The sequence below is a fragment of the Hydra vulgaris genome, chromosome 09, assembly GCF_038396675.1.
Source record: "Hydra vulgaris chromosome 09, alternate assembly HydraT2T_AEP".
Classification (NCBI taxonomy): domain Eukaryota; kingdom Metazoa; phylum Cnidaria; class Hydrozoa; order Anthoathecata; family Hydridae; genus Hydra; species Hydra vulgaris.
The window spans coordinates 7,477,247-7,490,438 of record NC_088928.1 but is presented as its reverse complement, the minus strand read 5'-3'; the positions used below and the strand labels follow the sequence as shown (position 1 = coordinate 7,490,438).

Sequence of the window (13,192 nt, the reverse complement as noted above, 5' to 3'; positions counted from 1 at the left end):
GTTAGTTCTAAACCATTTATCTACTTTCATCAATTCAATATTCATATCTCCGTATAGCCGATTAATATCATTATTGGACATAAATAAATTAGTCTCATCCACAAACATAACTGAACATAATTTTACAGATACATTACAGAAGTCGTTCATATAAATTAGAAATAGGAGAGGGCCGAGGATTGAACCTTGTGGAACTCCACGCAAAATGTTTACTGTACCAGAATCCGGATTGACTACATATTGTTTTTGGTTAGTAAAACAACTTTTAATTCAACTAAATGTTTTGTTGTTAATTTAACTTTTCTAAAAGTATGAAATGATCTACTGTGTCAAATGCTTTGAAAACAGATCTATAAGTATCCCAAGTGTGAACTGACTTTTTACAAACCCATTGGTTATTTCGTCAACTAAATCAATAATTGCATGCTCAGTTGAAGTATTTTTCTGGAAACCAAGCTGTTTGTGGTGAAAGAATTTATTTTCTGCAAAATGGCCATAAATTCTATTATACATAACGCGTTCAAGTATTTTTGAGAAAACGATATCGGCCTATAATTTGAGATCTGAACTATTATTGCCTTTATAAATAGGGTAAAATTTAGCTACTTTTAATATATCAGAAAAATGCCTTCATTTATTAAAAGATTTTAAATGAATTTTTTTTTTTTGTTATTCACCTCCTCAAGGCCGAGAAGGCCACTACAGATGAGGAGGCTACTTAATAGTGGTTATAACCCTCTCTCAACTCTATAACTCCGAAACACGAACCTTAAAGAACAAAGCCGCTGCGCGGAGAAACAAGTTGATTGAAATTAATCGGAGGTACGATTTTACAAGCTAAATTTAGACCAACGTTAGTAAAGTAATTGTTAAATTATTTTAAGATTTGCACAGAGCAGTAAATATTAACATCATTAATAGTAATATTGAATGGAAGTGATGAACTACTTTTAATACGACCCATTATATTCTTAATTACATTCCATCATAGTTTTTTTTATATTAAACTTACATTCAGTAATTTTTTTACTATAAAATTATTTTTTTGCATTTTTGAGTAAGCATTGATGAAAGTATTTATAGTTTTTGTATATGCTTTCGTTTTCAATACTCTATTTGAGAAATTTTTCTCAGAGTTTTTGATTTCTTTTCGAACATTTTGCCAGAGTTTTGTTCATCCGAGGGTAAGCAATTGTTTTTGTTTCATTTTAACTATTTCATATGGAAATATTTCATTACATATATTAAAAAACTTTTTGAAAAAAGTATTACATACTTCATTAGTATTATGACATTCTTAGACTTTTTCCCATTTCTTTTCATGTAGTTTTACAAGAAGTTATTAGTATTTAATCGTTAAATACTAATAACCTTTTTCTATAAGTTTTAAAAAAACGCAATCTACGAACGTTAAATTAACGTTGATAGATTGGGTAATTTTATCTTATATCATCTTCGGAGGAGTAGTCGAAGTTATTTTAAGGTTATTAATTTTAATGTAGATAAGAAAGAGGTCACTAACGTCTGTCTTAAAAATCCCCGTTTCAAATGACGCTTCTTAAAAGTAGTTTAAAAAAATCTTGCCTATCGCAGTTGCTGAACCTTTAGTTACCCGACATATATTATATTTAAATAGAATATCATAAAAAGAATTCGTTTTTGAAATTTTTTTATGAGTTAAGGAATTTAAATCTATATCGCAGATTAAGCCAAATTTTTAACTGTTACTGTTAACTATTATGTTACTAATAAAATGTTGGAAAATTTTTACAATACCATTCGAAGCCATGTCATTGAAACCGGCTTTCATGATAAAAATTATTACTGAAAAATTTTTATTGTTAAAAAGTCATAATCATTTTTGTTTATGCATAGTTGGTTTTTAATCTCGAATAAATAATTATCTAAAATGTAAAACAAAGTCCTCAGCTTTTTTTTACCACTTTCTCGTGGTTGACTAATTATGCGGTTATTTGGTAGGTTGGAATTTGAATTGGGTTCAATAAAATTTTCTGAGTCGTGTCATGTCTCTGTAAAAGCTATAACATCAAAACTGTAATTTAGAATATTTAAAAATTCTTTAAATTTTTGAAATTATTTTGCATGCTTTGTATATTGATGTGCAATATTGGAATTGAGTTAAATTGATTTATCATTTTGAAATCATATGGGTCAGTATAAGGTGCATTCAGTAAATTCATTTGAGTTTCATAAAAAGTATTTTAATTTTTCTCAGAAAAATTATTTAAGTGAAAAAGATCAAACAACAGTTTTTCAAAGTCTTAGTTGTTTGAAGCATCAATGAAAAAATAAATAAATATTGGAAAAAAATACATATTAAGAAAAACAGTTTCTAACATTAAAATAATCAAACATAAAATGACCTCAAATTTTTACTTATCTCGATGATCTGTTTTTTTTTTTTGTTTAATTTTTTTTTTTTGCCGTTTAATAATATAAGTATATTATTACCTAAACAGTTTCGAAGCATAGAAATAAAAATAAACATTGGCGGGACAAGAAGAAGACTTATTCTGTCGATTGTTTATCACCGAGCCCCATTCTCACGTATTTACAAAAACCGTAATATTTGAATATCTATAGTTAACAAACTATTTATTAAAAATAATATAAAAGTAAAATAGATAACAATTCGTTGTCATTTAAAGAAAAATTTAAAGAATCAAAATTTAAGGAAAGAGTAAGATCAAGTAAATAAAAAAAATAATAATAATTTTAACTCCTCCAACATAGTTTTCCTCTTTGTTTTTTTGTGCGATTAATTAGTTTATCATAGGAGATAAATTTAAAATGAATCTTTTTAAGTTTTACTATAGTCCGCAAGGATATTGGCGTGGTCTTGCTGCTATTAAAAAAGCTCGCAGCGGCTGGTGAATGACTTAAAAAGCGAGCAATATAGCAAATTTGTTGCCTGCCCCTACCTATATATTAAGAGTAATGGTTAACAAAACCTATCCTAATAAAGTTTACAAAGCTGATTTGCTTTACCTACTTCATGTCAAAGTCGGTCAACATACTTAAAAATATGCATTAACGGTTGTTGACGTGGCTAGCCGCTATAAAGACGCTGAATCTATCACCAACAAAACGGCTGCTACTGTTTCAGAGATTCTCGCTTAAATATACAAGCGTGACCCTCTCACCTGGCTCAATCTTATCCAAGTCAACTGCGTAAGTCAATTGCGTAAGTCAATTGCGTAAGTCAATTGCGTAAGTGAATATAAAGGAGCTACTACAAAAATTCTTGAAAAAAATAAAGTTCAGATTAGGAGAGCTGCAGCTGAGAATCATCGAGAAGAGTCACACGTTGAACGTTGTAATTGTATTGCTCAGGAGTTGCTAATGACTGAAAGATCAGTTGCATGGATAAAAGGTTTATTTGATGTTGTAAAATCGGTTAATAGCCAAACTAAATTTATGGATTGCCGCTGAAGCCATAACAACCTTTATTTTCTTTCATATCTTTGTAAATATCTTTTTATAAGAAGAAAATAAGAAACAAACCGAAACAAAAATAAGCGAATAATGATGACTCGCGCATGTGTGAATCATGAAAATACTATAGTGAATGATGAAACGGTCAATTAGGAAGGTTCTGTGTAATTTTTGTCACTTTCTGATGAAGGACTCTGAAGATGAACGCAGTGCGTCAACTTACCCCTGCGGTCAACTAGCCCCGGTTTATGTTAAGTTTATAAACATTGAGTGCATTAAGTTCCATTAAAAGAGATTCGTCATTAACAGTTCTGTTAACACCAAAAATAATACTACTTGCATGTTTTTGTTGGCTATAGATTCTTTTAAGCTTCCTATAATTGGTACTTCCCCATGCATTATTGCAATAGAAAAGATAACTATGAATAAATGAAAAATATATAAATTTAAGGACTCAAATTAAGAAATGGTTTAACTTTATATAACATTGAGATGTTTTTGGAGATTTTGTTTTCAATAGATTTAATATGATATTTCCATGATATATTTTTATCTATAATCACTCCATGAAAATTAACCGTTGACTCACTTTTAATAACTGTTTATTCATGAAGAAATTAGGTAAATTTAAAGAAAGGTTATCTCTCCTACTATGTTTGTAGAATAAAATAAATTTAGTTTTCCCTACATTTACTGAAAGTTTATTATTTGTAATCCAGTCATTTATTTTTGATAATTCTTCGTTAGATATAACAGGTCTTTTATATTACTGTTTGAATAAAAAAAATTCGAATCATCAGCAAATAAAATAACATTAAAAATTTTGGATTCTAAATATAAATCATTTATATAGAGTAGAAAAATAGCGGGCCTAAGATTGATCCTTGGGAAACACCACAAGTTATAATTTGTTTTTCTGTTTCATTTGCTGCATATATTATGCAATGTTTTCTGTTTGACAGGTAACTTTTAAACCATAGAAAATTATTGTTTAGTATTCCATACAGTTCTAGTTTTATAAGAACGTCATGGTTAACAGTTTCAAATGCTTTTGACAAACCAATAAAAATCAATAAATACATGAGATTTTTGCTAAGATCAAAGCTGTCTTTGACCTTAGCAAAAATCTTTGTCCAACATAAATCAGTCAATTTTTGTAATGTGAATAGCGGCAAGGTTGCCATCAAATATTTTATGTGATAGGTAAGCTGGGTCATCAACAAACTTCCTTAATCGATCTTCTTCGCTTCCGCGGACAAGGTCAATGCGCATGCGTTTTCTCATATTTTTCATCGTTTTGCAAAAGACTACATTGTTAATAAGCTTAAAGATAACCTTTTTAAAGCCTGATTTAGCTTTAACTCATAAATCAGTTCTCATCTAAATTTAGGGAGCCATTCATCGTTCTTGTCTAAATTTGATAGCTCTTTGGTTTTTAGTAGCTCGCATCCAATCCAAGTTGGGCAAGAGCTTTTTACATTCGGTAAATTTTACTTCAAATTTTTCCACCATTTTTTGCTAATATTTGCAAAGCTATTCTTCCCTGACCATCATTGTTTCTGGAGCAAGAGAATAGTTGTTATGGGTGTCCTTTATGATACTTAATGTTAGCCTCCAAAACAAAACCTTTAAGAGTATTATAAAGAGTTCCGAGGACTTCTTCACTTAATGGGTAACACCATTTGAAACCCTGGCCTGGTAGTGGCTGCATCATTGCCTAAACTTACAAACTGTTTGCGTCTTTGTATGATATATAACTTTTTTGTTTGCTTTCGTTATAATCTGGACAGCCCAGATTGTTAGTTTATGCAAAACCTTTACTCACCATTGAGATACCACCGCGGAGTAGTATCTTAATGGTATTCATTTTCAATAAAGTTATGCATGTTGATATCAATTAGTAACTGCCCAGTCGGCAAATTTAGTTGTAAATGCGCATTAGAAACTCGTTTAAATACGTATCGATGTGGTATGCATGTTAGCCATTTTATCGTGTCGAATACGCATTAGAAATACGCATTAGATGCGTATAAAGACAGGTATACAATACGACGCCTTCTGAGTATCAAACACGCATTTGAAACTCTTGTAAACACGTATAAAACACGATAACCAGAGAATATTCAATACGATATTTTCCTAGTATTACATGCGCATTTAAAACTTTCCAGAATACGCATTATTTACGAATATTTGTTAGCCATTTTATCGTGTCAAACGCGCATTAAAAATAGACATCAGATGCGTATAAAGACAGGTATACAATACGACGCCTACTAAGTATCAAACTCGCATTTAAACACGTATAAAACACGATAACCAGAGAATATTCAATACAATTTTATTAACTAATATGAATTCATAACATAATGGTAATGACTAGCAGTAAGCAACCCGTAATACGGGTTATGAGTTATTAAATCATTAATAACAATAAAAACACATTAACAACTTGATATATTATCTAAAAAATTAAATACAAATTTATCTATAAATATTTTAATTTTGCCTCCCTATCAGCAACGTCATTGCTTATAGTGAACGACGAAGACCGCATTAACATCAGTTGAGTTCTTTTTAAAATCTGTCACAACACAGGTACCAGAAACGCTAAGTCAAGTAAAGCCTGCAAATACCTAAAAAAAATTACAATTTTTAATTACAAAAGTACAATTTGCATTTTATTGTTAGTAGAATTAGGATAATAATAACAGAAAATATATATTCCGTGACTACAGAATAATTAAAAAAGATTATAAAAAGGCTAGGCAACACAATGTAGTAACACTGGCAAATAACACCACAACTTAATAAAATATTTTATCAACTTAAATACTTGGACTGAAAAGATTTTATTAATTACAATATTTGAACAATCGTGAGACAATTATAGTTAAACAAATTAAACAATTATACCATAAAATAGCAAGCAAATCGTAAAATATTTCTTAGAAATTATCTATTTTTTTCATTTGACTACTATTTTCAAATTGCCTATAAGCATTTACATTAATAACTTCGTTGAGCCTAATACTATCTATTTCAATTTAACTATTATCATTAAACATATTACCAGTAATCTTACTATTGCTGCAACTGAATAAATGAACGTAAAAGAATCTTACAAATTGTGATCTTTTCTAATTAAAGACTTTATTTAAACTTAAGATTTATTGAAATCCATATCTTTTTATATGTTTACATACATTAGTCGTTTATCAAAAATATTAAACAACATTTATTTACATCAATTATTTTTAATTAAAAAAGAATCTAGACTACAATGCACAAAATTATTTTTACCTTAATGCACAAAAATAATAAATGCACAACCTTGTATAAAAAAATGAAGCAATGTCAATCAGTATATTTTACTCTAAATTAATTATTTAAATATATATATATATATATATATATATATATATATATATATATATATATATATATATATATATATATATATATATATATATATAGGGGAACATGGGGTAAAATGACAAATGGGGCAAGATGACGACCTACAGTTATCTCTTTAACAAAACTAAATATAACAGTTGACTTTAGCTGAAAGAGAAGTAGATTAATTTTACTAGATTTATCAATGGTTTCTTTTTAAATATTATTTTTGTGAAGAAAGCTAAGTATTAAAAAAGTTTTTCTGACATTGAGAAAAAAACTTTTTATCCTCGTTTGACTTGATTTATTACATCGCTACATCACCAGCTAAAGGTAAGTTTTAATTTTTGGGACAGACTAAGATACAGGCGTTTTTCGAAACAGTTGTCATCTTGCCCCATGTTCCCCTATATATCTATTCACATACCTTTAAAAAGTGGTATTACACTTTACACAATGAAATATGGAAAAACATCATCATTTTTTCAACTACTTTCAAAAGGAATTTATTTATTTTTTCTAGTCTGTTATTTTTTCTAAGAAAGAATATTTATATAGATACAGAGAAATATAAAATATACTGAAAGATTGGCAGATTTATGTTTATAAACTTTTGTGTCAACAAATTACAGTCAGTTTTCCATGTTAAATACATAAAATATATATCTAATATAACATAAACCAAATCTCAAATAAATCCAATATAAAATAAAACAAAATAGTAAACTTACTCAAATCAGGATCAGTTATACCGTGTGAAGTAACTAAACAACACTTCAGTTCTTTTCAATTGCTCTAAAAAATAACTTTCAGCTCTTTCCAATTGCACTAAAAAGAAAAAAAAAACTTACTTAGATAAGTTGCCAAGTTCTTAAGAATCTGAAAACAAATAAGTAAAAAAACAAAGAACAAACAAACATTTATTTGTTAAAACTACTATATTTAAACAAATTAAATTTAAAAAAGTGTAACACCAATTCTCCTTAAAGGCTTAAAAAAAAAATTTTCAGCTCAAATTTGCTTGCATACCTTGCTTGTAAAACCATGTGAATAAGAAACACATTTAGAAAAACCTAGAAACTACTTAAAGATGACATATGCAAAATTGAAGTTTGAACGTTGACTGGACTAATTATTAGCAGATGTTTTTAAAAAATTCATAAAGATTTACATATATTTGTTCTCTTATATTGCATAAATCCATCATATGATAAATCTGAAATGAAAAAATGTAATGGATAAGTAAATATAAAAAAAAACATCATATATGAATCGCAAATCAAAATATCAGACAGAGATAAGATGTCATGATAAGAGAGTAGTAGTTGTTAAATATTGTTATTTCATGTTAGCTTTTAGAAAACAATTCATGTTGGTACGTCATGGTTCTAAAAATTCAAATTAAGATATAAACAAAATATATATATGGCAAAATGATTTTTCTTGAGTGGCTTTTAGTGAATGATTAAAAGCAGTGACTTTCAATAATAAAACCACTTATAATTTTTAACAATAGACACCAACATAAAGGTAAGCCAAATGTAACAACATTAGTAACATAAATAACAACTTTATGCAAAATCTTGCTCAACACATTTGCCAAGTCACACACTTTGAAAACATGATCCATAAATATTATAAGAAGTGTTTATATATGTTATATAAATTTAAATAAATATATTGTGTTTTATAGTTAGTATATATATTTATACTATGTTGTTTCCATGTCATGGAAACAACATAATATAAACATATATACTAACTATAAAACACAATATATTTATTTAAATTTATATAACATATATAAACACTTCTTATAATATTTATATACACAATAGATACATTTTACACTATTTTAAAAATACATTTAGAAAACAATTATATAACACATATTACCACATACATATATTTATCAAAAACATTTTAATTTTGAACATAATATAAACATATATGCAAACTACAAACATATATAAATTGAATTGAGTGAACAAAAAATTTAAAAATAACATGAAAAAATCTAAAAATTCATATTAAGAGATTAAAAGATTCATATTAATTTATATATAAAGACATATATCTCGTAATAAAATATCAAATTATAATCATATTTAATTTAAATCAAATACTTATTGAATAAAGAACAAAAAAACAGATAAAAGAACTGCAATCCTAATAACAAAATTTAACGTTTAGCAACAATTAAAATGTCAGTGTTGGCTCAAAATTTTAACTTATTTTTCTAACTTTTCTAAAACAGAACAAAAAAAGGTAATAGCATAACAGAAATAATAATAATAAAATAATAATCAACAGAATAAAATAAGCAAGGTATGAAATGATAGGATTTAACGTATATTTGAATTATATTAATTTAGGACTTCATTAAACTAAATTAACAAATTTAAAAGTAGTATTAAATATTTTTATGATAAAGTTTTAGTAACTCTTTTAGTGCAATAAAGTACTGTAACTGTACTGGAGATAAGTTACTAAATTTCTCAAGAGAAACCTTTTTAATTTAAATTTTGTTTTCGCAATTTCAGTTTAAGCATGCGCTTTAAAAACAAAGATTTTCGTTTTTCAATTTTTTGTTAATATTTGATCAAAATCAGGTTCGATATCGTATCCGATTTCGATCAAATATTATAAATACGTATTTTTGATAAATAAGTGGTATTGAACTCGAATTCGAAACTTAAAACTAAATGCGTATTTTTCTGGTATCAATGGCGGTATGTTATACGTGATCAATACTCCAAGTATTTACAATACTAGATATGCCGACTGGGTGGACTCTGGTCTTCTTTAGAAAAGCATCTCATGACATCCCAAGAGCGCTAAAGTAGTTGAATCAAGACCGTTATGAGTCATACTAGCATTTCTGAATTATTTCAAAAACGTCAGCTAATAGTTTCACATCAGTTTTTAAGTAAATATCATAATAATTGTCAAACTTTTTTCAATCAAAAGTATCTCATACGTTTTGTGCGTGTTGATAGTCTTCAACAGCAGTTTCACTCCTTATTAATTTACTGTGAAAAGCTTTTTGAGGTGGTAAGCGTTGCTAATTAAATCTGTCAAAGCTATCAACATATGGGTAAAAGCCCTTGAGTTTCAGCAATAATAGCTAATTTTCCATAAATCCAACTTGGGTTATCTTTAAGTCTACCAGTTCAAGGTTGTGGCAAACTGTTGCTTCCGCAAATAAGGTTTGTCAACATCAGTCATAACCATGTCTTCCTGATTTCTAAAAACCTCTCTAATTTTTTCTAAATCAGATTAAAGGCTTGTTAGAAAGTGCTCCACTGCGTTTTCACCACAATACAAAGTGAAAGCTTCAGTAAACCATCGCTTCAAACTTTTGCTTAGTAACAACTGCAAAGTAGTTGCTTTGCAATTAATTGAGTAGAGCTTTTAGTTGGATCATTAGTAGCACCTTCTACAGGTGTATTAATGCTTCAAAGTCAGCGTAGATACGGCACTCGCATCTGCTTGTGATAATTTGAAAGTTTTTTATATATAATCTTTGCCCTTCACCGGCTTCACTGTGAGCTGCGCCTTTTTTCTGATTACGAGGCGATCCTCACAATGAGTTTCCAACAAGTCAGCGGTACTAAATACATGAAGTCATTGACTGCATGAGTACTTATAGTCAAGTATTTCAGGCAAATTCTTAATCCATACATAACGTGTTTTTTCATCTTAGATAACTAAAAGGTCTATTTTATTCTTATCTTTTTCATTTCGAAAGAGGATGGAAACCTTTATCCCATGCAAAGATATTATCTGAGAGAGTTGGATTTTGTTGCTCAAGCTATTTAATATGAATTGAGCATTGGTGGCGCAGTTGTTAGAGTTTTGGCTCCAAATCCAGTGGTCCGAGGTCTCTCGCACAACAAGCGACATTGGTACGGAAGGAAGCGTGAACTTCCAGTTAAATACTCTCCGCGCTGCTATAATTTATGAAGTAGCACTGTACCACTACAACACTACCTTGTATCAATTTTTTTTTCCGACTACAGCACCCTCTCTATATATGTAGAGTCATTTGAGGAAAAGCTTAAACGCAGTTTTTACTTAAAAAGTCCAAAATTTTGATAACTTATATAGCTAAAGTGGAAAACCATGAAGTGGAAAACCCCTAAGTAACATTTTTCCAGCGGATACCAAAATGTATTTCATAAAGGGTTTTAAAAAAGGCTCCCGAGGGTTGTCTTTGAAGGTGGTGCAAAACTTATTATAGATTTGTGATTGCCAAAAAGTTTTTATATGGGAGAGGACATCTTGGGGTGTCTTAAGTGGTGCTAAAAAGTTTTTTTGAATGCATAAAGGAAACCTAAGAGAGTAGCGGTGGTAGCGTCAAACTCCCAATTTACATCTACTCTTGACGAGCATTTAAATTTTCTTAAAAGTATTTGCGCGTATTTAATGAAAGATCATCGTTTGTTTGTGAGGTAATAAGTTTAGAATTTTCAAATCAACTTGCCATTTGATACTCTATAGTGGTGCATTAAAAGCTCACTAGTTCTGCAATTTTCTAAAGTTGTTAAGTTTAATTTTTTAACCTATTTTCAGAGTGTTGATTTTTTAGATCAGGAATAAGTTATGCTGCTCAGCTAAGCACCATTTTAATTTCTATAACATTGATGTTTTGAGCTGATGGTCATGACATTAAGAACCCGTTATTAAATTAAAATTCTCATAAAATTTTACATCCAGACTATTAAATTAGTTTAATGCTTGATATAGTTGAAAGAAACGCACCGAAGTCCTAAACGTTAAAACATGATAAACAATGTATTTATGTGGTATTATTTATCCAGAATATATCAATAATCATAAAGCAAAAAAAAAATAACTTTATTTTAATTGTCTGTTGAAAAATAAAATAACAATTGAAACTGTTGAGTTATTGTTGAAAAACTTAATAGCTCCAAACCCTTTTTTAGATGGTATCAAGTTTTAAAATGAGCAACTGAGTGCTGGAAATCTAAGGAACAAAGAACAATCTATTTATTCTTGAAAAAAGAGGACATTTTTGAAAAAAAATTCCAATAAAATCATGTTTCCAATGAAATCTTATGGAAAAAAATTCAAAGATGATCTATGCTTATCCTTAATGTAGCTTTATTTACCTTACATTATATTTTTTTATGTTATTCGCCTCCCCAATGCCAAGATGACGTCTACATTTGAGGAGGCTACTTTATTGTGGTCACAATCCTCTCTCGAATCATAAACTACGAAACAAAAACTTTGACGAACAAGGTTGCAACGCGAGGAAACGATTTGAGCGTAGTATCCCAAGAAAGTGGTGAATATCAGGCTCTTAGTGAATATCAGACGCTTATGAAGTTGCACTCTACCACTACAATACTACCTTGTATTAAATAGTGGCTTTTAAAAAAAATATAATAATAGTAAAAATAAAGCAAAAAATTATGTTGTAATATCATAACATTTGATGTTGAATTATTACAAATGTTGGGAAATTAAAAAAAGCAAAATTAAAAAAGTTTTTATTACCATTTATCTTTGAATAGTAAAAAAAGGAGGAAATCCCAATTTTTTTAAATTTTGACACTACGGATTTTAAATAGTTTAACTCTTAAATAATAATTAGCAGGCATATTTTGCGCTATCAGCGGAATGAGGCGTGAATTCCTAGTTAAATGTTCTTCCGCGGTGCTCTGTGACAAGGCCCTTAGGCCTTCTTGGGGCACTTCAACAACAACAAAAAAAAAAATTAAATATATTTAAGTATATTAAATAAATTTAATATATTTAAAAAAAATTAAAAATATTTAAGATTTTAATGAAATTTTAACCTTTTAAACTTTTAAGGTGATGAAAAAAACAATTGATTTTTGAAATTTTTTCTGAAAGTTGTTTTTTTAATTCATACTTTTCATAGATAGGGGAGATGGGGGCGCATTGATCGCCGGGGCAGTATGATCTTTTGGCTTTTACTCGTTCATTTTTGCCTTACTAGAAGTGAGGTTGCAATTTAATTAACCATTATGCTTCCCTAATTGATTATTCGTAATATTTTTTCATAAGGTTATCAGCGTCAAAAAAAATAAAGATAATATTGTTTTTCGTCATAAAAAGTGATTTTTTTAAATCGTACTATAATTCAAATATATTTTTATTTAGATGTCTGTATGGGTTAACATTTTATTTTAAATTTGTAAGTGTTAGGTGTATAATATAATACATAATTTTTATTTGGCTGCAATTTATACAGTAGATATTGCTATCAATATGTTACCTATACCTATTGGGGTACATTGATCTTTGACTATGCGGGGCCCATTGATCGGAGGATCAAAGTGCCCCA

The 13,192-nt window shown here is 28.6% G+C and overlaps 1 long non-coding RNA gene across 2 annotated transcripts; it reads right to left on the bottom strand.

The window, feature by feature from the left end:
* Window positions 1–5,896: 5,896 nt before the first annotated feature.
* LOC136084528 (uncharacterized) lies at window positions 5,897–8,565 on the bottom strand. 2 transcript variants are annotated; one of them, XR_010640606.1, is made up of 3 exons: window positions 7,882–8,565; window positions 7,280–7,680; window positions 5,897–6,092 (listed from the first exon to the last, which is right to left on the bottom strand). It is a non-coding gene; the product is annotated as an uncharacterized LOC136084528 (long non-coding RNA). The 2 variants fall into 2 exon arrangements; XR_010640605.1 differs by having other exon boundaries at window positions 7,584–7,680; window positions 7,882–8,548.
* Between the last annotated feature and the right edge of the window lie 4,627 nt (window positions 8,566–13,192).